This window comes from Lipotes vexillifer, unplaced genomic scaffold (assembly GCF_000442215.2).
Source record: "Lipotes vexillifer unplaced genomic scaffold, Lipotes_vexillifer_v1.1 scaffold131, whole genome shotgun sequence".
Lineage (NCBI taxonomy): Eukaryota > Metazoa > Chordata > Mammalia > Artiodactyla > Lipotidae > Lipotes > Lipotes vexillifer.
Genome location: NW_006782866.1, coordinates 2,315,576 through 2,341,019, shown reverse-complemented (window position 1 = coordinate 2,341,019; position 25,444 = coordinate 2,315,576). Strand labels below are relative to the sequence as shown.

Genomic DNA, 25,444 nt, shown 5'->3' with positions numbered 1-25,444 from the left:
ATTCCTGCTCAAATGGCATTTTCAAGATATCACTTCCCTGATAAGGAATCAGCTTGATTCCCCTACTGCAGCATGGTGGTTAAAAGCATGGGCGTTAGGGTCAGAAAGGCCCTGCTTAATCATTACCTGACTGTTCCTGGGCAAAGTGTTTAATCTCCTTAAATCTCCTATTTCTTCATCTGTAACATAAGGATAATAACTATACTTACCTACCTTTAGATTTGTTGTGAGGACTGAATGAACAGTGCATGTAAAGAGCGCACTGTAGGTTCCTAGAGAATGTTGGTTATTGTTATTATCTCCCCTTTAGACTAAGAGCTCCATGAGGGGAGTAGTGTTCACTCAGTGGATAACTCATCCCGTACTTCCTCATCGATAAATACAATGGACACTTTTCATTCCTTCACTCATTAATGCTCAATAAATGCTAACTTATTACTATTATTTTATTGGACTGCTTGGAGCAGCATCTGAAACTGTTTCCTTCTGGAAATATTGTCATCCATTGACTTCTGTGATCCTATGCTTCCTTCATTTACTTAACAAATAAATCAAGCATCTATCATGTCTCAGGCACTGTGATAGGAGCTGAGGAAAATCGCGGACCGCAAAATAGAGGTTCCTGCCCTCGCGGAGTGGGAGACATAAACAAATAAAACACAAAATTAATATGTAATTTTCTTATAGTGATAAAATCATAAAGGAAAAGAATAGGGTTCATAGAGAAAAACAATAGAGGAGACCTAATTTTAATTGGGCGATCAACTGAGGCTTCTCTGAAGAAGTGATGTTTAAGCCACAGCCTGAGAGATTAGTAGAATTAGTGTGGTTTTCTACTTTCCTTATTCTCAGTACTTTTTGCCCAATTCTTCGGGGTTAGATTTCCTCATGGTTCTAATGTCCTACGCCTCCTTTCCCCTCATACTATACGTTATTCTGCGGTGATATCACTCACTCAACATGGTTTCCAAAAAAAAAAAAAAATCTCTAAACCAATTACCCTGAATCTCCATCTCTAGCCAGATCTCCTGGGTCTCAGACGCATAACCCCACTCCTTGCCAGATAACTCTATGCAGAGGTCACATAGGCACTTCAAATTCATCTTTCCAAATGAACTTAACATCTCCTCCTCATGCAATTTTTTTTCTCTCAGTTGGTACACTGGAGTCATTCTAGCCTCTTCTCTCATACCCCACATGCAAGCAAACAGTAAGATGTGTCCATTTTTATTTCCTAAATATTTCCAAAATCCACCCCTTTCTTATAGTCTCCTCTCACCTGTTGCTGAACTATTAAAAACATCATAGTTTTTATGGTGGTCTCCCTGAGTCACCAAAGTAGGCTATCAAAAACATGTTTGATCATGTCAATCTCTTGTTTAAAACCCTTCCCTAAATCCTCACTGCCCAAAGGATAACATTCAACATAATATACAAAGTTTGCATCAGTTCCCATCTATTGTGTGTCCATTTGGTGAATGAGTGATTAAATGTTTGTCCAATCAAGTTTAGCCCAACCTATATAAACAATATATAAACAGACTATATATATTATATACTACATACAGTCCCTATATACACATATAGATTATATATGTTAATTTTAGTTTCAACACTAAGGAAAGACTTTAAAAATAAAATCCTTGATACTATCCCATCTTCGCAGCAAAGGTAAACATTAGTCAGAAACTTTAAATTGATCTCAGTGTGGGTAGCCCAAGTTAACTCAGCAAAAAGTATTTATTGAGCTCCTACTATATGCCAGCTTCTGTTGTAGGTAGTGGGAGTACAACTGTGCATGAAACTTATAAAAAAAATCACTGTCCTCATAGAGTTTCATTCTATTGTGAGGGAGAGAGAAGCAAAATTAAAAAGTAAAGTATAGAGTATATTAGAAGGTGATAAGTATTATGGAGGAAAACAAGGCAAAAACAGAGGCTTAGTTTTGTGGAAGGAGAGGGGCAGCAATTTTAAGTAAAGTAGTTAGGAAGGGCCTCACTGACGAGGTGAGACATGAGCAAAGACTTGAAGGAGGTGAGGGAGAGAGAATGACATCTGGAAGAAGAGTGCTCCTGGCAGAGGAAGGGCCACACACTTTTAGCTTTACTCTGAGTGAATTAGCCAATCACTGGAGGATTAAGAACAGAAGAATGACAAGGTCTGATTTTCATTCTAAGACTTCCTCCATGAACGATAAGCACAATCTTTCTGATCTCAGTAATTTGGTATCTAAATAAGTTTCCAGCTGCCAAATGGACATTTCCATTTGGATATCCCACGTCACCTCAAATTCAACACGTATAAAACATGATGGGCTTTTAAGTTCCAGATTTCTATTACTGACACAAAAATGAGATGAACTGCACTATGGATTAATGTCATCATAGAAAAACATTTATTAAACCTCTTGTCAGGGGGAGAGGAAGGCTCTATATGACAAGGAAAATAATTACAATTTAAGGTGGACAGCCTCAATGCAAAGGTCAATATGCCAGACTTGCCACCACAACCAAAAGGATGTTGAAAGGCTTTGTTAGCATCCATTCTCAAATACAAAACTAGAAAAATCAGCTAAGTGATATATTACTATAATGAGTAAGACTGCTACTTTCTTCTCCTATGGAGAGTCATAGAAACATAAATGAGATTAACCAGATACCACAGAAGTAAAGAAGCCACTTAATTTTATTTTTACTTAGAAATAAGATATAAATATATTTCAAAGTTTATTAAAACAAAAAATGAAATTATGTGATAAATTCATAATAATAAAGAAGCATCAATGCTAAATTTTTCAACAAAAGTAGAAATAAAAGAGAGAAGAAAATGATGAACAGGAAAGAAAATGAAAGATAAGACTTTAGAGTTCGCTAAAATCCGAAAGAAAAGAGTTAACTAACTCCTACTTAATGCTCAGCTTTACTTAGCTGCCAGTCTTCCCTGCCTCCTAAGACATTAGGTTATACCTATCTAAGAATTTACCCATCTGAATTCTATTGGCTCTCAAAATACTGCTGGGCATATATTTCTTATGATAATATGCTATAAAATTATAATTCTCTTGTTTGTCTCCTCTTCTAGATTGTGAACTCAAAAACAGTTACTAGATCTTTTCATTGTATATCCAATATGTAACATAATGTCTAAAAGATACAGAAGCTAAAATAGGTGATAAATTAAGTGATTAAGTTATTTTACTAATATGACATTTAAATTTTTAAAATAATATTTAAGATTTTTTATAATTAAATATTTTCTGGAATCTTTCATAATGTTTTGGAATTCTTTTCTATAATTGAGAAATTGAGCTTTCTTGAAATCCTTGTTCTCCTGTTTTCAATAGAAAAAAAAAAAACAACCACCTTCTTGGTCTAGAAATTTGAGAACATCTCTTCTAATTCTGAAAAGGTTAAGATCTATTTTGGAGAAACCTCCTACTATATTTCACAGTACGATAGAGACACAAAAATATGTTGCATTTACACAACTGTAAACATAAGCAATACAATCTCACAGTTTGGATAATTTTGAGCAACAAATAAATCTGGATTTCAAATGAGATTCCCCAGACTATGCTAAGTCAGACTACTGGCTGGAGACTGACATCTGCTAAATTTATCTGAAATTCTGGGGTTGAGGAGACATCAGACAACAATTCAACAGCAATTCAATATCTGGCTTACCAAAATAAGAGCCAGTAGTAAGAAGCTATGAGAAAGTCACCAACAATTTGCTGATGATATGATTCTGGTATTACCTGCTTTCTACTTACAAAACACAATAAACAGATAGTGGAATGCAAAACCTCTGATGAGTGAAAACTTTTACAGCTATTCTATTTGTGGAATGGCTTTATATTTGTCAGTAAGGGAACTTAAACAAGAAAAGAAATGTTGGTTTCAGGAAGCCAATTTACATATCACCTTTAAAAAAAAGAGGTTAGGTTTCTAAGTAAAAGTATGCTGTTGATTTAAAAAGAGTTGCTAAGTTATACACAATCTCATGCACTCTCTAGAGAGCAGTTTTTGGAACTAGAAACCACATCTACCTCTGTTCAAATGGACCAGACTAAACCAAATAGGCTGGGCTGAAGAAATAGGTCAGTGCTTTATATTTCAGTTGAATTATAGATTTCTACATAAGAAATTTGTCAGTCACCTCCCAGATTTAGCTGAGGACTGCATCATTTGAAAAATAAGTAACAATTAGTTAATAAACATCTCTAATAATATACTTGAAAATGCTAGCAAGCAATTAGCACAGAGAAGCACAGACATGAGAGGGACACTCTGAGAGTTAAACCTCCCCACGTTGATAATATCACACAGGAAAAATCGTGACAAATAAAGAGCTCCTGCACTGGGTAAACTGCCATAAAGGATGTTTCTCAGACTGGAGTCCTCAGACACCTAGGGTTCTCTAAAAAAAAGTTTTCAATTTTGTCTTTTCACTTCAGTGACAGTTGAATTCTTTCTCATGTGATAAGAAAGGATGGGGACTTTAGGATTTCTATTGCCCTTTTTATGGTTAAATAATTTCCCATTGTTTGGATATACCACATTTTGTTTATGTATTCATCAAATGATGGCCACTTCGGTTTCCCATTACTGGGGCTATTTAACAACAATGCTGCTATGAACATTTATGTGCAAATTTTTGTGTGAACCTGTTTTCAATTCTCTTGGGTACGAAACTACTAGGCCATATTGTAACTCTCTAAATTTTTGAGGAATTGCCAAACTGTCTTCCACAGTGGCTGTACCATCTTAAATTCTCACCATCAAATGTACAAGTGTTCCAATTTTTCCACATCCTCACCAAAAATTGGTATTTTCTGTTTTTTATTGGTAAGTCATAAAAGTTCTTTATATTCATGTCTAGATCCTTATCAGATATATGATTTGCAAATATTTTCTCCCATTCTGTGGAATATCTTTTCACTTTCTTTATAGTAACTTCTGATGAACAAGAGTTCTTAATTTTGATGAAATCCAACTTATCTACTATTTCTTCTTTGTTTAGTAAGTACATCTGGGCTTCTTAAGACAGTTTCTACTGACTGCTATTTTTCCTGTGTATGGGCCATACTTTTTTTGTTTCTTTGTATGCCTCCAATTATTTTGTTAAAAAACAGATATTTTATTTATTTTATTTTATTATTATTTATTTCTTTATTTACTTATTTTTGGCTGCGTTGGGTCTTTGTTGCTGTATGCGGGCTTTCTCTAGTTGCGGTGAGCGGGGGCTGCTCTTCGTTGTGGTGCACGGGCTCCTCACTGTGGTGGCTTATCTTGTTGAGCACGGGCTCTAGGTGTGTGGGCCCCAGTAGTTGTGGCACACGGGCTCAGTAGTTGTGGCACACGGGCTTAGTTGCTCCGCAGCATGTGGAATCTTCCCAGACCAGGGCTCGAACCTGTGCCCCCTGCATTGGCAGGCGGATTCTTAACCACTGCACCACCAGGGAAGCCCAAAAAACAGATATTTTAAAGCTAATGACTGAACAAGGATTTCCTTAAACATCTGGAAACAAAAATTCTCTCTGAACCCACAAAGCAGGAACCAAAACTCAGATCGTGGTTATCCCTGGCCCAGAGAAGAGTCCCTGCCACATAAGCCTCTGCAATAAACATGCCCATATCTTAACTGTTATGGCCAGGAATAAAAAGCAAAGGCAAAAAAACAGATTGAAAGCAATGAGTTCTTAAAAACAGACGTCATTTTATCTTATTTCATTGATTCTATAAAATATGAGATTTTTTTAAAGTGCTTTTTGTAAAAGAAAATCCTGTGCAAACTCTTTTAAATTTATTACACTAATAATAAAGACATTATCAAGGACTTGGCAACTTAACTTCTAAAAGTATATAATATTTGAAACAACGTATTTAATAAATTTATGTTTACTACTAAAAGTTTATTCTATAGATCAAGAGACAATGCTTCCTTTTTCTGCATTATTTTTTTCTAAATGGAAAGAATAATTTGGAAAAAGGGTTAAAAAGTATTCTTTCTTTTCTATTAGCAAATATATAGGAAGAAGAAGAAAACCAAATAAGTTTTAAACCCCAAAGTTTAAATTCCTCATACTGACTTTATTTAACATTTAATTTTTTAAGATAAGAAATACACATATATGCATTTGCCTTGTTAAAATACTCCTATTTAGGAAAAACAGTCAGCATATGAAACATGTTTATGGCAGCTATTGTATTAAAACAGGTTGGCAAAAATATCCTCAACATTTCCTTGTAAATCTACAAAGCTAGATGATTCCAGTTATTTTAAAATGACATTGGGTAATTGTAGATATACTGTACATGTCTTCCAAAAATCAGTTCTACATTGTTCTAACGTGAAAAATACGTTGGTATTAAAAAAAAGATTAAAATCAGTCTTCCTGACTAATAGCTATCTTTAACTATAAACAACAAAATAAGTATTTGATATTTACTTGCATGTTCACAGAGAACAGTTTATATTAATCTAGCAAAAAGGTAACAGCCTTAAAAAAAGAAAATGATGGTCATAGAGACAAAAATTAAGTGACAAAAATGTCAATCTCTGTCTTTTTCCACCCTCTTTCACAGATTCAGATACTAATGAGCAGAGAAACAGCTAAAGCGGGGGCCAGACGAGACTGAAGACCAACATTAGACATAGATAATCCACAGATGATTATCCAAGACCAAATAACCACATTTACTATATAAAATTACTCCAATATCTAAAATAAAGAATTAAGCCCCTGATCAGAAGTGGCTCAATTTCTCTCGAACATTTCAGAAACTCACTTTAAAATACAGTTAAATGTACATATATAAACCAACAAAAGAAAAAAAAATCATATTGAAATCTGATTTCTAAAGTTATAAGGTGGCAGTAATACCAAAATAATAGAGCTGCATGGGTAAAAATAATCTGCCAAAATAATGGAGTTGTATTTTGAGGGCATTAGCAAATGATTGAGTCAAGTTAAACCTTCAGTTAATTTCAGGATCATCTCCCCAGCAGGAGGGGAAGGGGAATAAATTAAATCACAATACAACTCTAGCTACAATCTTCATTGCTCACATTTATAGAAAGGAGATGCATTTTTAAAAGCCCAGCTTTAAACCTAAGTCATCTTACTTGATCCATTTATATTTGGTAAAAACTTTATTGATACCCATTGAAAAAATGAAAAAAAAAAAAAATCCCCAAGCATCTCAGGTGAATAGCTGGTTAAACAGCATCAGTATCTCCTCAATAAAATACTAATTTATCTAGCTATAATCCTTCCAGTGTAATACCCAACTAAAGACTAACTCTAAACAAGTGAAACTTAAATTTCACTTTCCAGTGTTCTCAATAAAATAATAACTATGAAAATCATGCTTATAAATTTTAAACTGGAGACTCAGACTTATAAAATTTCAGAAGAGGGACCCTAACAATTGTCATCTCATACAGTGCTTCTCAACTTTTTGACTATAGACTACTTAGCACATACAAAATGCCTGTCCTGCCTATTTCCACTTTTACAGTATAAAGTTAGTAGTAAAAAAGAATTTGAGACGAACAAAATAATAAAAAGGTTCACAGAAAAATGTAGGCCCATTAATATGTATTCAATTAAAGGATATGACAATGTAATAATATATATTGTGTGTTTATGTATCTCACATATATGAACTCATTGATTCCTCACAACTGCCCTATGAAGTGTGTATTATTATCATCTCCACTTTACAGAATCACTGACTGAGTTCAATGGTTTTATCTTACTAATAGAGAACCTATGGGCTGATGATGACAACAATGATGATGACTAACACTTTTATAGGATTTACTATGTGCCATTCTAAGCATCTAACATAGTATTTACTTATAAACCTTACTAATTCATTTACTCATAAGATATGAGGTATGTAGTATTATAATCCATTTTAGAGATGAGGAAACCAAGGCACAGAGAGGTTACTTAATCTGCCCAACATCATAAGTAGCAGAGGTAGAAATCAAATTACCAATTCTTAGGTAATTTGGTTCCAGAATCTGGCTATGTTTTAACTTATATAACTAACCTATATAACCTAACCTTACATACTGATAAGTAGAAAAGTCAAGAACAGATTCTAAATTTTGCTTTTACCTCTACACTAAAATGCTTCTTCATTAGGAAAGTCTTCAGAAAAGTTGACAGTAAGTTATACCACATCCAAAAATCCTGGGTGGTTATTTACAAAGTTCTCAAACACATGAACAGAGAATCTTTCTAACTCTTCACCCAAACATCACATAGAAATAAATAAAATTAATCATATACCTATTCCTGACTTATCTTCTATGGTCATTACAAATAAAACCAATTATTTCTTGTAAGATGTGATTCACCTTAAAATGTAAATGTACTATTCCTTCAAAATCTAAAGTTCTGCCTTTAATTTGTCCAAAAGTTTATAAATCTTGGATTCTAAGATTATATGTATACATATGCACACGTACATAAAATTCCTTTCAATAACATCCAAATCATCTTTAGGAATCTACCTTCTGGAATTTTCGGATCCTACCATGATTTAACAGACTTTCTCCTGAAAAAAATCTTCATGGGCTTCGTTCTACCAGATAAGACTCTCAGCAACAAAACCATGAATCTCCAAAGTCCCATATCATAGTCTCTTTAGAAAGGAAGATAGATGGAGACAGACAAGCTCAAAATGAGTGCCACTGTACAAAACAGCTGGCCTATACTTTTTCAAAATGTCAATATCATGGAAGACAAAGAAAAGGTGTAAACTATTCCAGGTTAAAGGAACCAAAGAGATGTGACAATTATGCAATGTATGATTCTGGATTAGACAACTGATTAAACTGTAATATGGACCATATATTAGATAATAATAATGAAAATATTAAGTTTCCTGAATTTGATTATTATATTGTGGTTAAGTAGGAGACATTACGAGTAAAAGATCATAAATGTCTATGACTTACTCTCAACTGTGATTCACCGTCATCATAATGGCGATGGAGGGGGAGGGGCAGGAGAAGTAGTAGTAAATACATACAGAGAGAGAGAAAGCAAATGTAACAAAATGTTTACAACTGGTGAAACTGGGCAATGGGCACATAGGTGTGCAATCTACAAATCTTGCAGCTATTTGGTATGTTTAAAGTTGGTTTGAATAAACGTTAAGGAGAAATATAAAAGATAAAAACTTTCATTGTGACATGAAGAAAACATGACTTTCTCAGAGTCACTCACTGAACAACGAGTTAAAGAAAAAGACACCCAGCCCAGAGTTCAATCACTAGGTTATTCTATTTTCTCTCCCTTTCTCTTTCATAAAGTCGAGGTATGAACATTTCTGTCTAAAAACTCTTAAAGAGAGGACTCTCCTACATGACTAAAATTTCTCTTAATTATAGTATATCCTACTCTGCAAAACTTTTTTCTTAATAATCAGAATGCTTATTAACTTCTCTCTCCTTATTGAGAATCAACAGTCTGATTTCAAACAACAGAAAATTTAAATTAATGAATACAATGTATCACCAGTTAATAAAAGCCATAAATCTGGAGCATGTTCGTTCCGGAAACCAATGAGGTTTTAAAGAGAGAGGTAGTAGGATCAAATGAGTATCTTCTCAAATCATGCTGCACCACCAGTCCTTGCTCTAAAGTTCTCTGCCAATTCATAGTCTTGCCTCCGTCTCCCAAATTCATTATTTATTCCAAACACAGGCATTGGTTGTCAGCCAACCAAATTTAATTGCCTTTAACTTCTATGATTGCTAAACCCCACCCTCCAAATTGACAGTGATCACCCTCCAGGGTGACAACTGTCTCCTCCTTTAAAAGTGGGTGGGTGGGCTTCCCTGGTGGCTCAGTGGTTAAGAATCCGCCTGCCAATGCAGGGCACAGGGGTTCGAGCCCTGGTCTGGGAAGATCCCACATGCCGTGGAGCAACTAAGTCCGTGTGCCACAACTACTAAGCCTGCACTCTAGAGCCTGCAAGCCACAGCTACTGGGCCCGCGTGCCACAGCTACTGAAGCCTGCATATATATTCTAGAGCCCGTGCTCTGCAACGAAGAGTAGCCCCCACTTGCTGCAAGTAGAGAAAGCCTGGGTGCAGCAACGAAGACCCAACACAGCCAAAAATAAATAAATAAATAAATTTATTATTTTTTTTAAAGTGGGTGGGTATGCAATGAGGCAGAGATGTGGCGGGGGGGGGTTTACTGGGATACTGATATTGTTCTACTTCTTAACCTGGATGGCATTTACACAAATACATTCAGTACATGATAACTCAAGAGTTATACCCTTAGGGCTTCCCTGGTGGCACAGTGGTTAAGAATCTGCCTGCTAATACAGGGGACACGGGTTTGAGCCCTGGCCCGGGAAGATCCCACATGCCGTGGAGCAACTAAGCCCATGTGCCACAACTACTGAGCCTGCACTCTAGAGCATGCGAGCCACAACTACTGAGCCCTTGTGCCACAACTACTGAAGCCCACACACCTAGAGCCAGTACTCCACAACAAGAGAAACCACCGCGTTGAGAAGCACATGCACCATAACAAAGAGTAGTCCCCACTCCCCGCAACTAGAGAAAGCCCGCACGCAGCAACGAAGACCCAACGCAGCCAAAAATAAAATTAATTAAAAGAGTTATACCCTTAAAATTTATGATTTTTATTTATATATGTTATAATTCAATTAAAACTTCCTGCTGGAAGTCTTCCCCTTACTTGGTTTACCAGTTTCTGATTACTCTTCAACCTTCTAGTCTCGGCTTGGTGCATGTTTATTTTTCTCACTATAGGCTGCTATGACCATTGTCATGTTCATGGATACACTAGTTCTATTCCTTCAGTTAGCTCACAAACTCTTAGAAAACAACAATGTAAAACTGCTCAAATGTACAGAATGGACGCTAGATGTAAATAGATTTAATGACTGGATTATAACAGAAATGGAGATATGGGGATATATGTATATGTATAGTTGAATCACTTTGTTATAAAGCAGAAACTAACACACCATTGTAAAGCAATTATACTCCAATAAAGATGTTAAAAAAAAAAATGTACAGACCAAATCTGGGGATGGTTCAGTATAGTTTTTCCCCTGCCATTTAAAAAAAATTTTTTATTGGAATATAGTTGATTTACAATGTTGTGTTAGTTTTAGGTGTACAGCAAAGTGAATCAGTTATACATATATACATTCTTTTTTTTTTTTTTTTTTTAGATTCTTTTCCCATATAGGCCATTACAGAGTATCGAGTAGAGTTCCCTGTGCAATACAGCAGGTTCTTATTAGTTATCTATTTTATATATAGTAGTGTGTGCTGCCATTTTTAATTCAGTAAGGACTTGAGGGTTTCATAGTAAGATACTGATCTGAACAAGTATTAATTTCAATGTGCATTATAGTGGTTTACAAAGTATAATCTATAACTTTTCTAACATTTTCATTTAGGAATGTCAGCACATATTTTAGCATAACCTTGAAGCTTCTCAGATCAAAGACATATTTCCATAAAAAATAAGAGTCAACAAGTAATCATTTTCACACCATACTTTTGCAGAAACAAAGCTTTTTAAAAACAGAGCTACAGTTCCTACCTGGGAGACTTCTTTGTTCATAGTGAGTCCTCAGAACATATATGGTCAAATCTGGTGCTCCAGAGGGTAGCTTCCAATGGAATGGGGGAAAGGTATTTTCCAGAGATGGCTCGAGTCTCTTCACTCTTACCTCTTTTAAGGCCAATTATGCAAACAACTAAAACAAAGGAGAAGAAAAAAATAAAAGCAGAAGGGAGGTTAGACTGTCATTTTATTCTCTAAGAAATAATAAAGGTCAGAAATGCTCAGTTAAAAAAAAGAAAATACAACTTTTCAGGCCAAATGGAAAAACACTTCCAAAAGACAATGGATGAAGATCTGATTTTACAACTGAAGTCCTTCTGGTACCTGAATATATATTCTTATTTAAGACTGCTGCTTGAGTAATACATAATTGCATTCTGCCCTTAATCTCCTGACAGGTCCATTTATATGTCTTTTAAAAAATTTTTCTGGCTGCATTTGTATGTTTATCTTTCTTTTTACCTATAAATTCTGATTTTTAATGTTTTCAGTTTGCATTTAATTCCTTCTTTCATTTCTGTAATACTTCTCACTATGTATTAAAGTTACTATGATACTTAACTTTCAAATTTTTTATTGAAAAAGTTTACAAAAATTTTACATTCCTAATACCTAAAAATAAAATTCATTGAGCTCTGGTTCCAGTAAAGAGGAACTATCTTGTATTGGACTAACTTGCCCACAGATAATGATGATTAACTCTGGACAAAATAAAAATTACTCAAAGACACTGGAAAGTGACTATAAAAGCAGGCAGAAACATAGGGAATTTGATCACTGAAAGAAAGGAATCATACTGAATAAGATCTATACTTATAAGACTTTCCCTTAAGAGAACTCTTCCCAGTATACCCCTTAAGTACTACTGGGAGGCTAGACCTAAGGGAGAAAACCACTGTCTCACTGGCTTGAGGCATTAGAGAATGTAGTTCAGAGCTGACAATGCTAGATAATAGGAGAAGAAAATCATGGTAGGAAGGGCAGTACAGTAAGGGGGTGGGGGACCTTAATTCTGTATGCAAATTTTCCTCAAATCCTTGGTTGATCCAAATACCCCTATATAACCATACCACAAATGAGATTCCCTTTTGCTGTTTATAATCATACACTCCTCACTCCCTTTTTCTTAACTCCTAGCAACTACTTATCTGCCCTCTATTTTTAAAATTTTGTCACTTTGAGAATATTACAAAGATTGAATCAAATAGTATGGAAACATTTCGTATTAGCTTTTTTCACTCAGTATAATGCCCTTGAGATTCATCCAACATGTTGCATATACAAATAGTTTGTTGCTTTTTATTGCTCCATGGTTTGAAGGTACCACAGTTTCTTTTTCACCATTCCCTGTTGAAGTACATTTGGGTTGTTTTCAATTTGGGGCTAGTATGAATAAAGCTGCTATAAATATTTGTGTACAGGTTTCTGTGTGAATATAAGTTTTCATGTCTCTAGGATAAACACCCAGAAATGGGGACTTCCCTGGTGGTCCAGTGGTAAAGAACCCCCCTTCTTATTCAGGGAACACGGATTTGATCCTTAGTCAGGGAACTAAGATCCCACATGCTGCGGGGCAACTAAGCCCGTGCACCGCAACTACTGACCCTGCACGCTCTGGAGCCCGAGTGCCACAACTAGAAAGCCTGTGTGCCACAACTAAGACCCGATGCAACCAAATAAATAAGTAAATAAACAAACAGACACCCATAAATGCAACTGGGTTGTACAGTAAGTGTATATTTACCAGCCAGTAATTTAGTTGTCTACTAGAACAAAAATCAATACTCTTCAGAAAAAGATAATCCACAATATTATCTACAATACCCCAGTATACAATAAAAAATTACTAAACATGCAAAGAAGCTAGAAATTGTAACTCAAGATCAGGAAAAAAGGGGGGGGGGTCAATAGAAACCATAAGATGATTAGTTGAAATGAACTGATAATGATGTTAAAGCAGTTATTATGAGTATGATCAGCATGTTATAATAATAAGTGAACAGATGAGAAACACTTGTAGCAAATGGAAACTATAAAATAGAAGTAAATGAAAATTCAAGAACTAGTTCAACATGGACATTTTAAAATTCATTGGACAAAAGCTTAATAGAAGATTTGAGATGGCACAAAAACAAGTCGGTGAACTTGAAGTCAAAACAATACCCAATATGAAGACTGGACAACTGAAAAAAATTAAAATCAAAAGTTGACTTTTTGAAAAGATAAAAAAATTATTAATACTTGAGCAAGAATGATCAAGAAAAATGAAAGACAACACAAATTACCAATGTCAGAAATGGACAGCTATCACTTCATGTCCTACAAATATAATGTTCTAAACCACATAATGCAAATCAATTCAGTAACTGCGATGAAGTGAAAAATTCCTTGAAAAATATAAATTATTAAAACCACAAAAACGAACAGAATGTTATCTACTAAAGAAATTAATTTGTAATTAAAACAAAACAATACTCCAGGCCTAGATGGCTTCACTGGTGGGTTCTATGAAACATTTAAAGAAGTAATAATAACAATTGTGCACACTTTGCAGAAAATAAAAGGCAGATACACCCCAATTGTTTTACTAGGCCAGCAAAACCCTAATACCAAACTTGCCAAAGATATTACTAGAAAAGAAAATCAGTCTCATGAATGTAGACACAAAATAGCAAATTAAATCCAGCAATATATAAGGATGATACGCCATTAACAGAATAAAAAGTATATAAATATCTCAATAGGTACAGAAAAACATCTGACAAAATTCAGCACCCATTCATGATAAAACTCTCAGCAAGCTAAAAATTAAAGGTAACTCCTTCAATCTGATAAGGAGGATCAATGAAAAATCTACAGCTAGTATTCTGTACAATGGTGAAATATTGGGAGTTCTCTTAATATTGGGAACAAGGCAAGAATGTTCACTCTAACCACTTCTCTTCATTATTGTAGTAGATGTACTGGAGGTCCTAATCAGTGCAATAAGTCAAGAAAAACAAATAGAAGGAAGCTTAGAAAGGAAGAACTAAAATTGTCTTTATTCAATTAAAAAATGTCGGTACATAAATCTAAGGAATCTGAAAAATGATTACTAGAGTAAGTGATTTGACAAAGCTGTAAGACACAAGGTGAGTATACAAAAATCAATTGTGTTTCTATATAACCACAGTAAACAACTGGAAGTGCAAAACAATTTATAATAGCATCAAAAAACATAAAATACTTAGGAAATAATTTAACAAAATATGGGTAAGACCTATACACTTAAAATTATAAAACATTTCTGAAATTTAAAAAGACTAAAAAAAAGAGTGACTGAATATTTTCATGGGTTCACTGAGACTCAATAGCATTACGATGTAAATTCTCCCCCAAATTAATTCATATAATACTCAAAAATAAAAGTAGTGGTTTACTTTTTACATATCTAGTGTATTTTACAATCAATGAATATAAATCTATTTTTATTGTATTTTATAATATATTTATAATGTGGGTTTTCTGATGCTTGTTTTAGGCTTTTCCTTTTTAAATAAAGACTACGTTTTCTCTACATCATGATTCCCCCCAATGCTGAATTCCGCATTAAAGTGGCATGTCTATCTAATGTTAGAAAATTGGATGATCCTATGACCTGAATCCAAAAGTGCTTACCTATTATAGTCCCTCTAAATTAAACAGAGTGCTTCTTGTATTTTCAAGATTTTCTTTCCCTTTTTACTTGATTAAAACCCACAATTCAAAAACTCAAAAAAATTTGGACTAGCTCTTCATAATGACATAGTTTAAACTCTTAAAGAAAGGAATTTATAGTTAGGTTAGCCCAACTTACATTATATTTAGTTGGGTTGTTCTCACTGTGTAATATCTAGTTTATTTGCATTTGTAATCAACTTAAGTCCCTAAGACATTTCTTGGGTGATAAGATTCCTCCTAATTAATACTTTGTGTTCTTTCATCTGTGAAGCACTGTATCTTTGAATTTGTTCCTAGGTAAATTTGCTTAAGAATTGGTAAGTAGTAACTGACTATGGCAAAGATGGCATTGTTCATTTAGTCAACCACAAACCCAGGTTCTGTCATTTTCTGACTTTCAAGGAAGAGCACTACTCAAAAATCATTTGTGTAGTTAAGGCTACAGGTATAATCTTTGTGAAATAATGCCACTCTCTTCTATAAAACCTAAGAGTTTTTACAGGTACTTTTTCAAAGTCAGGCAGTAACTAACTGAAGCCAGATGGATCCTGCTAATGATTTAGGGTCCTGATGATTCAAGGCCAAATGGGAATACAGGAATGATGCTGAGGGGGAGGCTGAAAATAGTCACTCAGGGACTGCATGAAGACAGAAAAGCACAAGGTAAATCCATAGTCCAAAAAGATATGTAGACAATGAGAAGTGAAAAATATGGGGCTTCCCTGGTGGCGTAGTGGTTGAGAGTCCGCCTGCCAATGCAGGGGACACGGGTTCGTGCCCCGGTCCGGGAAGATCCCACATGCCGCAGAGCGGCTAGGCCCGTGAGCCATCCCCGTGAGCCATGGCCGCTGAGCCTGTGCGTCCGGAACCTGTGCTCCGCAGCGGGAGAGGCCACAACAGTGAGAGGCCCGCGTACCGCAAAAAAAAAAAAAAAAAAGGAAATCAAGAGACAGGTGATACACAGAGAACCAAAGAAGACAGGAGGAATACGAAGAAACAGGGAGAAAAAGAGAGCAGTGCTGATGATCTGTTGTTTGGCATTATGAGATCAGTAAGCTCACTATTCTTAAAATATATCTCCTAGTATTTATTATGTGTTATCTGTGCTATCCTGAACTCAGTATTTTAAGTCTTTTCTCACACCCCCTCACCTCCAGGAACCCAAAGCAGGAGACCTGATATGGATGGTACAAACTCCTAAGAGATCCTCATGCCTGGAGGCTTCCCATTACTTGTTCCAATTCTCTCCTCATGGGTAAGGCCTTTCTGTCTTCATTATCTGCTTCCAGTTCTGGTACAAATGCTGGCTAATGCAGCACCTCAATTCCTTTAATTTAATTTATTAAATTATTCAGTTTATTAACCTCTTATATTCAATCTGATTTAAGAATCAGACAAGGAAGCAAGGTGAAAGAAGAGTACCTATAGCACTTAACACATAGAAAGAGTGAAAAAGGAAATCTATCAAACATTCCTCCTTTGTTATTTTGGAGTTAGGCAGAGGTACAGGGTCAGAATTTTAAAATATATAGAGAAACAGAACAAAGGAGTATCTATGGGTCTACTACCAATAAGTAGTAACAGTAAACATTTTTGATACATTTATTTTCTTTTTAAAGAAATGAAGTATTACCAATAGATCAAAACGCCCCACCCTTTGATAGAGATAACCATCATCATGAATTTAGTATATATCCTCTGGTCAGTTTTTTTATATCCATCCATAAACAATGTACACTGATGTTTTATGCTTTAAAATATACATGTTTAAACTGTACATGTTCTGCATTTTGCTGATTTCATGCATTATATTGTTTTGGAGCTCTACCCCTGCTGAGGTGTATGTGTGTTTCATTCATACGTACATGTGAATATACCACATCTCAGCCCAGTCATTCATGTATTTAAGTTGTCTAAATTTTCATTCTTACAAATAATGCCTCAATGAGTGTTCTTGTACATGGCTTCTCTTTCATATTTTCATATTTTCATGTGCAAGAATTTCTAATGGTAATATCCAGAAGTGGAATTTCTGAGTTGTAGTATTTGCATATCTTCTGCTCTACTCACCATTTGTCAAATTGATTGCCCAAATGATTGTTTCACATTCCCACTAGCAGTGTGTAAGAGAACCATTTGCACCCATATTCTTTCCAACACTTGATATTGTCAGACTTTATTTTTTAACCAGTCTAACAGATGAAAATGGGATCTCATTTCAATTTGCATTTCCCTGAATATTATCGAGACTGAGCATCACAGCTGGCTATTCGGATATCCTATTATTTCAACTGGTGTTAGTCTCTTTTCATCCATTATACTGGGTACTCAATAGGTACTTTGTCTCAGTTCTGGGAAATTTTCTTGGATTATACTATTTATTCTTTTCTTTCCCTTCATTTATTCTGTTCTCTCTTTGGAACTCCTAATAATAGGAAGTTGACCCACCTGGACCCTTCTTTTTATTTTCTTTTATAATCTGTTTATCATTTCTTTGCCTCTTTGCTTTACTTTCTAAAAAATTTTCCTCAACTCATTACCCAAACCTCTGTTGAGTTTTTTTTTCTGCTATATATTCTTAATTTATAAGAATTCTTCATTCTCTGAATGTTCTTTCTAAAATACCCTATTTCTGCTTTACAGATGTAGCATCCCAACTTTCTGCAGCTGTTTTATACACACACATATGATATGTATGTATGTATGTGTCTATATGGTATATGCATATATGTACCTCTGTATACAGCTGGATGTGTACATATATGTATGTGTGCATATACATAAAATTTTTTTGGCTGCATAGTCTATTGTCTCCAAGTTGTTTGTATTTTCTATTTGTTTATTTTCATTCCTGGTAGTCATAGTAGATGCTTTCCTTAGATGCCTGATGGTATTTAATTTAGTTGTTTGGATATAAAAAGTTTACTGCAAGCTCTAATCATGTACATGGGGCTACTGACTGTGACATTCACTATAGGGCAATCTGGCCAGGCCCTCTGTTAGGGCACAAATACTGATATGAGAAACCTGGTTCCCATTATCTACCACTTATTTACTTATTTGTTCAATACCTGTATACATATAAAGTAGTTTCAGAATTGTTAACCTGTACCCCTGTAAGAAACAATTTTACCAACTAGAGTACAGTTCCTCTTTGACTTTAGGTTTTTCTTCTTGGGATGGTCAGATTCTTCACAGAAGATTCTTCCTGTTTCCTTCCTGGAGGATAAAGGACTCAGTTTGGGAAGCCAGTAATGGAGATGAGAGCAAGGGTTCTCAGCATTCAAAATGCCAATGCTCATCTAATCCCCCTCCCCCTTCAGTGTGCCTGGTGTTCACAAGTCCTCTGTTTTAAGCTAGAGAATAAATTTCAAGTCTCCCATCTGTCAAGATGGGAGCAGTGCAGTAGTACAGTGGCAAAGAGCAGATGAGACCCAGGCATCTGTTTCTTAGCTTTTAAATAATCCTCCTTATTTTAATCTCCTTCCCTTCTTCGCCTCCACTTCCAGAAGAGTACACAATACTACCACTGCCTGGGCCCTTTGGAGAGTCACCAGTACAAATTCAATTGGTCCTTAGCTTTCTCCACTTAAAACATAGTTTTCTTAGGTTTAGTAAGATTGTTCACTATTCTAGCTGTTTTCCAGCCTCGAAAATTTTGCTAAATTTTGCTGTATTGTCTCCCATTTCCCTACATCTCTTGATTTATGACTAAAAACAACAACAACCCTTGTTGACTTTATTTTGGTTGTTGTTTAACTAAACTATGGTTTGGGGTGGGAACAATATTAAATGTGTGCTCAACCTATTAATTTCTTTGGAATCAAATACTATGATACTATTTTTAATATTTTATTTATTTTTAATCTTCCTGTTATTTTGTAATCTTTTTAAGGTTTTGTTTCAAGTATGTTATTAACGCCTTAATCTTTCTGAGAATTTTAAAATCCACCATCCTGACATCCTCAAGAACCAATTAGCAATTGAAATTACTCAATAATATCAAGAATTATCTGCCAGAAACAGAATTAACGATAGGCAGCAAGTCCTATGCAACAGTTAATCAGGAAAGTTCAGAAAAAGAGTCAGCTTTAGACCAATGGAACACTTCTCCATACACCTATTGGTAGCTGATATCACGGACTGTGACTTTGGGAAAGCAGGAAAAAACAATCCATCTTCCATTATCTCATAAGGTAACAGTTGCTGAGTGTCAAAAGAAGCTGTGGTCTAATGTTCTCTTTTCTGTAAGAAACAAAAGAAACTCTCAAACCTCTAAGGGCAGTAGATTTTCTCTCCCACAATACATTAACTGTAAAGTGTGATGAAAGGAACTTGTTACTAATAACAGTTAAAATTACAACGTTTATAAATTAATTACTTTAATAAAATTAGTGCAGATTGAAGGTTATCTTTATTATAAAGTTACTTTAAATTTCCTTCTTTATGATATACTTTTTGATGAGGAGAGAAAGGGATAACGTTAACCAAAACGCCCAGTGTGCTGGGATTAATAGCTTAGTCTAGCTCTGCTGTCATCCTATAGTAGGTTGTCATAAATAAACCATTAACATTAGTGGCAATTATAAACTATTTTGGTTAAATGGACTTAAGGTTCTATAGTAACCTCTGTTTTCTTATGAATTCTACCCCAAATAAACTTTAAGAAAGAAAAAGGCACTTAAAAAATTTTATGAAGAAATAAGTCTTTTTTCCTTGGGAGACTGAAAGATTTTTGAAAGAATGAAGAAAAAAATGATGCTACTTACTTTCCTATTAGTGATGACACAAGAGTCAGACTCTCCAAATCAAAGACAAAAATGATCTAAATAAAATTTGAAATCAAGCCATCCCTACTAGTGTTAAAAAAAATAAAAAATATTTATTTGACGTCTTTATAGTATGTAGTTGCTTTTTCTTATTAACACTATCTATGAAGAGAAGGCCTAGAAGAAAATGAAGACTTTAAAGACAAATTTTTTTTAATAGAATGACAATATTTACTTAATCTTCCTTGTTAATCTTTAATTTTTAGAAGGCTGACTTCATTGTTCTTATGATTACAAAATGCTTTTATGAAAACCTTGCAATCTCTCTCCAGAAAAATACTTATTTCTGCACACTATTTTTGGGGTGTCTTAAAAATCTGGGTAAATTCATGGGTGTTGTTTGAAGATAAAATTGTATTATGTTGGAAAGATATGAAAAATGTTGCTCTATGGTAAGAGCAAGAGTTCCAAAGGGACACTAGCTGGGAAACAGATCTTGGTAAGTGGCAAGAATTCTACCATGAAGCAGCACTAAAGAGAACCATGACCCCAAGGAAATTCTTCATGCACATGTGCAACAAGAGATATGAAGAAAACTGTCCATGTTAGCAATGTGTCTAAGAGCAAAAAACAGGAACAACCTAGATGCCCGTCATTAATAGCATGGATTAGTAAACTCTAGTATATTGTTACAGTAAAACCTCACACTTGTGAAATAAATTAACTGAGCTTTAGCTATCCTCATCTGCCTAAAGCCAACCACATTCCCTTCTTACAACCCAGGTAGTAATGCATTATAGTTTAAAGTATGGACTGCGGAGCCCAACTCCATTACCAACTTTCTGACCTTAACCTCTCCATGCATCAGTTTCCTCAACTACAAAAAGCAGGATAATACTTGTACCTACTCAAGAGTTGTTAGGAGACTAAACATTTAATATATTTAAGTTATTTCGGACAGTGTGGCACATGGTAAACACTGTGAAGTGTTTGATTAATAAATAGACCATAGCCAACCAAGTTTAATATCTGTTCAACTCAGCAGCCCCCTTTCTAATAAATGATGGCAGCCATCATATTTTCCCTTAGTTTTTGCCAGACTAAGGTATCATGCATTTCTTTAATTATTCCTTTCAGTAATACATATTCAGGAAATTGTATGTACCTTCATATGGCTTTTGTTTTTAACTCTCATTCTGCTTCTACGGAGATATTAATACTTACATTCTAAGTTTTAAAGATTAAAAAAATCATTTTTTTAAAGTACAGTAAGAAGCCAATTCCTGAATACTTTGTTGTATCTTAATTTGTTTCTTGCTCTCCTTTAAAAAAAAAGGCAGATTATAACCTTAAAACCAAAACTGTGTGTTTAACTGCCTGCATATCAACTATTGAATCTAAAATATTAATGACTCATACGTCTACTTTTACATTTACATTAAAGAGATAAACACTGAAAAGCCTAGACTAGTGGATTTTAATACTAATAATTCTGGATATAGTATAAACACATCTATTTTGGAGACAAGCTATTCTCAAAAGAACGCTCCTATTATTTTTAATGCTCTACTCTAAGCTCCATTCCTGCAAGCATCTGCCTATTTATTAAGGAGTTCCAAACTAAACTCCATTTTCCTTTTCCTTGACTCTTCCCTGTCCCCCACACCAAAAAAAAAAAAAAAAAAAAGGCACCTCACACCCACCCAACTGCTGCTACCAGAAACTCAGATGTCACCCTTGAAATCTTTTCCACTCTCACAACCTATAATATGTTAATCACCAAGCCCCATCTAGTCTATTTCAAAAATAAATCATCAATCCACAGACATACAAATCCGATACCCTATTCCTGCTTACACTCCTTCCATGAAGTTTTATCTCACATATAACAAAATCCAAAACTCATGACATAGCCACCTCTCCTCATAGCACGCTGCACTTTAGCCACACTGATCCATCCTCGGTTCCTCTCTATTCCCCAATCTTTTTTCCCCACTCCAAGGCCTTCACTACAGTATATTCTCTGCTGTCAATAATCCCTCCTACCTTCTTCACCTGCTCAGTTCCTATTCATTGTTCAAGCTTTAACTAAAATTCTACTTCTCTTAGCCCATAATCAAAATCAGCCCTCCATGACACTTTCACAGCACTTTCTACTTTTTCTTCTTAGCATTTTTCACTGTTTTTATTTACATATTTGTTTGTGTGATTGTGTTTACCACCTGTCTCCCTCACTATACTGTAAGACCCCAGGTGTATATTTTTTAACTGGCACACAGTAGGTATACACAGTAGGTATACAAATATTAACCTTTTAAAAGGTTAATTTGTGGAATTAATGAACCTGTTCTAATTCAAGAATGGTAGTGCAGTTAAAAACTTAAAGAGAATGAGGATCATTAAACTGGTCAAAGGACATTACAAGTCTTTCTAAACAAATCCAAGAGGAGTATCAGAGGCATGGGGAGAGGTATACTAGATTATTAATATAAGGGATTAGGCAAAGGTTTGGAGGTGAGAACACAGGGAGGAAAGAACGCTGAAAGTAGTAAAACTACTAGATTAGTCTCTACTAATCGGGGAACGCCTATTTCTGTGGCTTCATTCTGCAATATAATTTACCTCTCTGTTTTTGCCACAAGGCAAGAGAAAACACCAGCGTGTTGGAGAGAGTACACACTCAAAGAGCTAAAAATGAAACTTAACACCTTAACTACAAGAGTTTAGTTCTTTCCTAAAGAGCAACTCTACTAAATTGGAAGGCAACTGTCGAGGACTATCAAAACTAAGCTACTGTAGTTTTTGTTTGTTTGTTTGTTTGGTGCACCGTGCGGCTTGCAGGATCTTAGTTCCCCATCCAGGGATCAAACCCAGCCCCTGGCAGTGAAAGCCCAGAATCCTAACCACTGGACCGCCAGGGAATTTCCAAAACTAAGCTATTTTAAATGTCTAAAACATTATAGCAAGGTGCTCAGATCGGATTTTAATTCCCAATACGTGATTTATATGTGTTAGAAAATAGCATTTTACTAATGCCTAAAACAAAGCAAAGGTTAGATCATTTTTAGTAACAGTTAAAATTGGTACATATGTTACCAGATGAATGTTTGCATTACACACTTTTCTATGTGCACTATCTACCCCTCCACACTGTCAACTGACAAAGATGGTTTTACTACCTCTTTGTACCTCTCAAGGGTAGCCAAGGATAGATACTCACTAAAGTTAATTGATAAAACTATTTCTATCTAGATTATTTCTCTTTCTTTTTTATGATCTTTCTAAATTACATATTATCTTTTAAAACAGAGACGTGACCAGGATATGTGCTTAGAGGTTTTAATAAATTCCATTTTTTGGAATACAAAGTTATAATCATGTAATGAGGTATGCAAATCTATGGTTACATTTAACTAGAACTTTCCATTAGTAACATGACATATCTTGGGGTGGGGGAGTGGATAATAACCAAAGGCCTAGCCTTATGACGTAAAAAAAAACTGGTAATAAACATTTGCAAGGTATTTTTAAAACCAAATATTAAAACATTTCTTTTTATTTCTTTTACTCAGTACACATCATTTCTTCTGTAACAGACAAGAGTCATTCCATCCTCAAATATATAAGAGCCCAATACGTGGTAAGCACTGTACCAGCTGCTGGGGTACAGCACTGAACAAGAGAGATGAAGTTCCTACTCTTCGAAGCTCACATTCAAATGGGAGGAAAAGATCAGTACATAAAACTGGATAACTTGAGGGAGAGAGTCACTAGGGGAGCCACTTTAGATTGAGTGAGTAGGGAGAGTTTATATGTGAGGGTAACATCCAAGCTGAGGCCACAAATAAGAAAAACTTAATCCCAAAATTATTTCAGAAATGAATGATTTCGTAGTATGTGTATAATAAAAACGGAGCAGAAAGAACCTCTTATCCTCTTTCACTAATCTTGAGCTTCTCATTATTACCTATATGATGTCTATATTTGTATATCCAGGCAACACCCCAAATTAATGGGCCAAAAAGAAATTGCTCATCACTATCCCTCAAAGTCACTACTAAGTACACTGCTGTTATTAGCAACCATACTAGTATTTTGCCAGTTATTTAGTTTCTTAGAACTGTTTAACCCACCTCTCCTTCTTGCATTTCCTATATTCAATCCATTAATAACATCATTATACTCCATACTATTAGCAATCCAAGTCTGAGGCAATTTAGCAGCATATCTAACCTCTACTCCTGGTCTGCCTACACAGCACATCCTGCTAAACAACTCCCCACAGCTCAATGTTCATAATGTCACACCCCTAGTCACCACTCAACAGGGCTTTTCCACAGTTTCCATAAAGAATCTGCACTCTTGTTACCTAGCATTCAAGGTCTCCTATTATCTATCATAGCCTCTAATGACAGAGCTTGAAGATAAAAGAGGCAAAAAATGACTGAATTAAATGGAGAAGAACAAACACACATTATAGTTGGAGAGTTTAACACTCCACTCAGAGTGGTTTTTTCAGACCACTCTGAAAAAAAAAATCAATAAAGACTTAGAAAATTTGAACAGTACTATCAACCACCTGGACCTAACTGACATTTTTAGAACACTATGCCCCAAAACTGCAGAATACATATTCTTTTCAAGTGCATGTTTAAGCCACAGAGTCTATGGTATTCTGTTACGGCAGCCCAAGCAGAACCCCAAGAGTCCACAGACCATATTTTGTGAATTTCTGCTCTGGATGTATACTTCTTATCTCTTTCTTTGCTCTTAAGGAAGACTGCAAAGATCCTTTCAAAGAAAAAGATCCAGAGCCTAGAAAAGGAAAATAAGATGATATCTAGGAACACTGAAGAACAGAAATTCCCTGATAAAAATGGAAAAAGTAAGAAAGTTTAATTGATAATCCATATAAGCTGGGCTCTCCCACCAACCTACACCTACATCTCCCAAATTCTATGTTACTTAGACTCCACTATGAAGTTTAAGCTACACCCTTACTATATCACTGTTCTCAATTGTCATCTCTAACTCCTTTTAACCCTCTGAACCCTTATCTCTTGTCTGACCTAGAATATGGCTAGGGATATTTACAGTGAACCTTCTGCCAGTTCTAAGAGCAATATTCTCTTTGAGCTTTCAGGTGCATTCCAAGAAACTATATTGCCTGCCATCAACTTCTTCTCAATATGCTTCCAATGTCTGGCAAATGCAGACATACCTACAGCTCAGTTTTTTAGCCGTCTTTTCTTAGGTGCCCATGTAAACATGCACAAACATATATACACACGTTCACACATACACTAACTCGCATGCACATATACATTTCACTCTT

General features: G+C 35.1%; 1 protein-coding gene across 3 annotated transcripts in view; it reads right to left on the bottom strand.

Moving 5' to 3' along the window:
* NCOA1 (nuclear receptor coactivator 1) overlaps positions 1-25,444 on the bottom strand; it is a 199,118-nt gene that overhangs the window by 107,176 nt on the left and 66,498 nt on the right. For 2 of the 3 annotated variants that reach the window (XM_007455503.1, XM_007455502.1), the window contains exon 1: positions 11,618-11,775. The gene's annotated coding sequence lies outside the window, so the exon portion shown is untranslated. Of the gene's footprint in view, positions 1-11,617; positions 11,776-25,444 lie in introns of those variants that run through there. The other variant, XM_007455501.1, reaches the window with a different exon arrangement.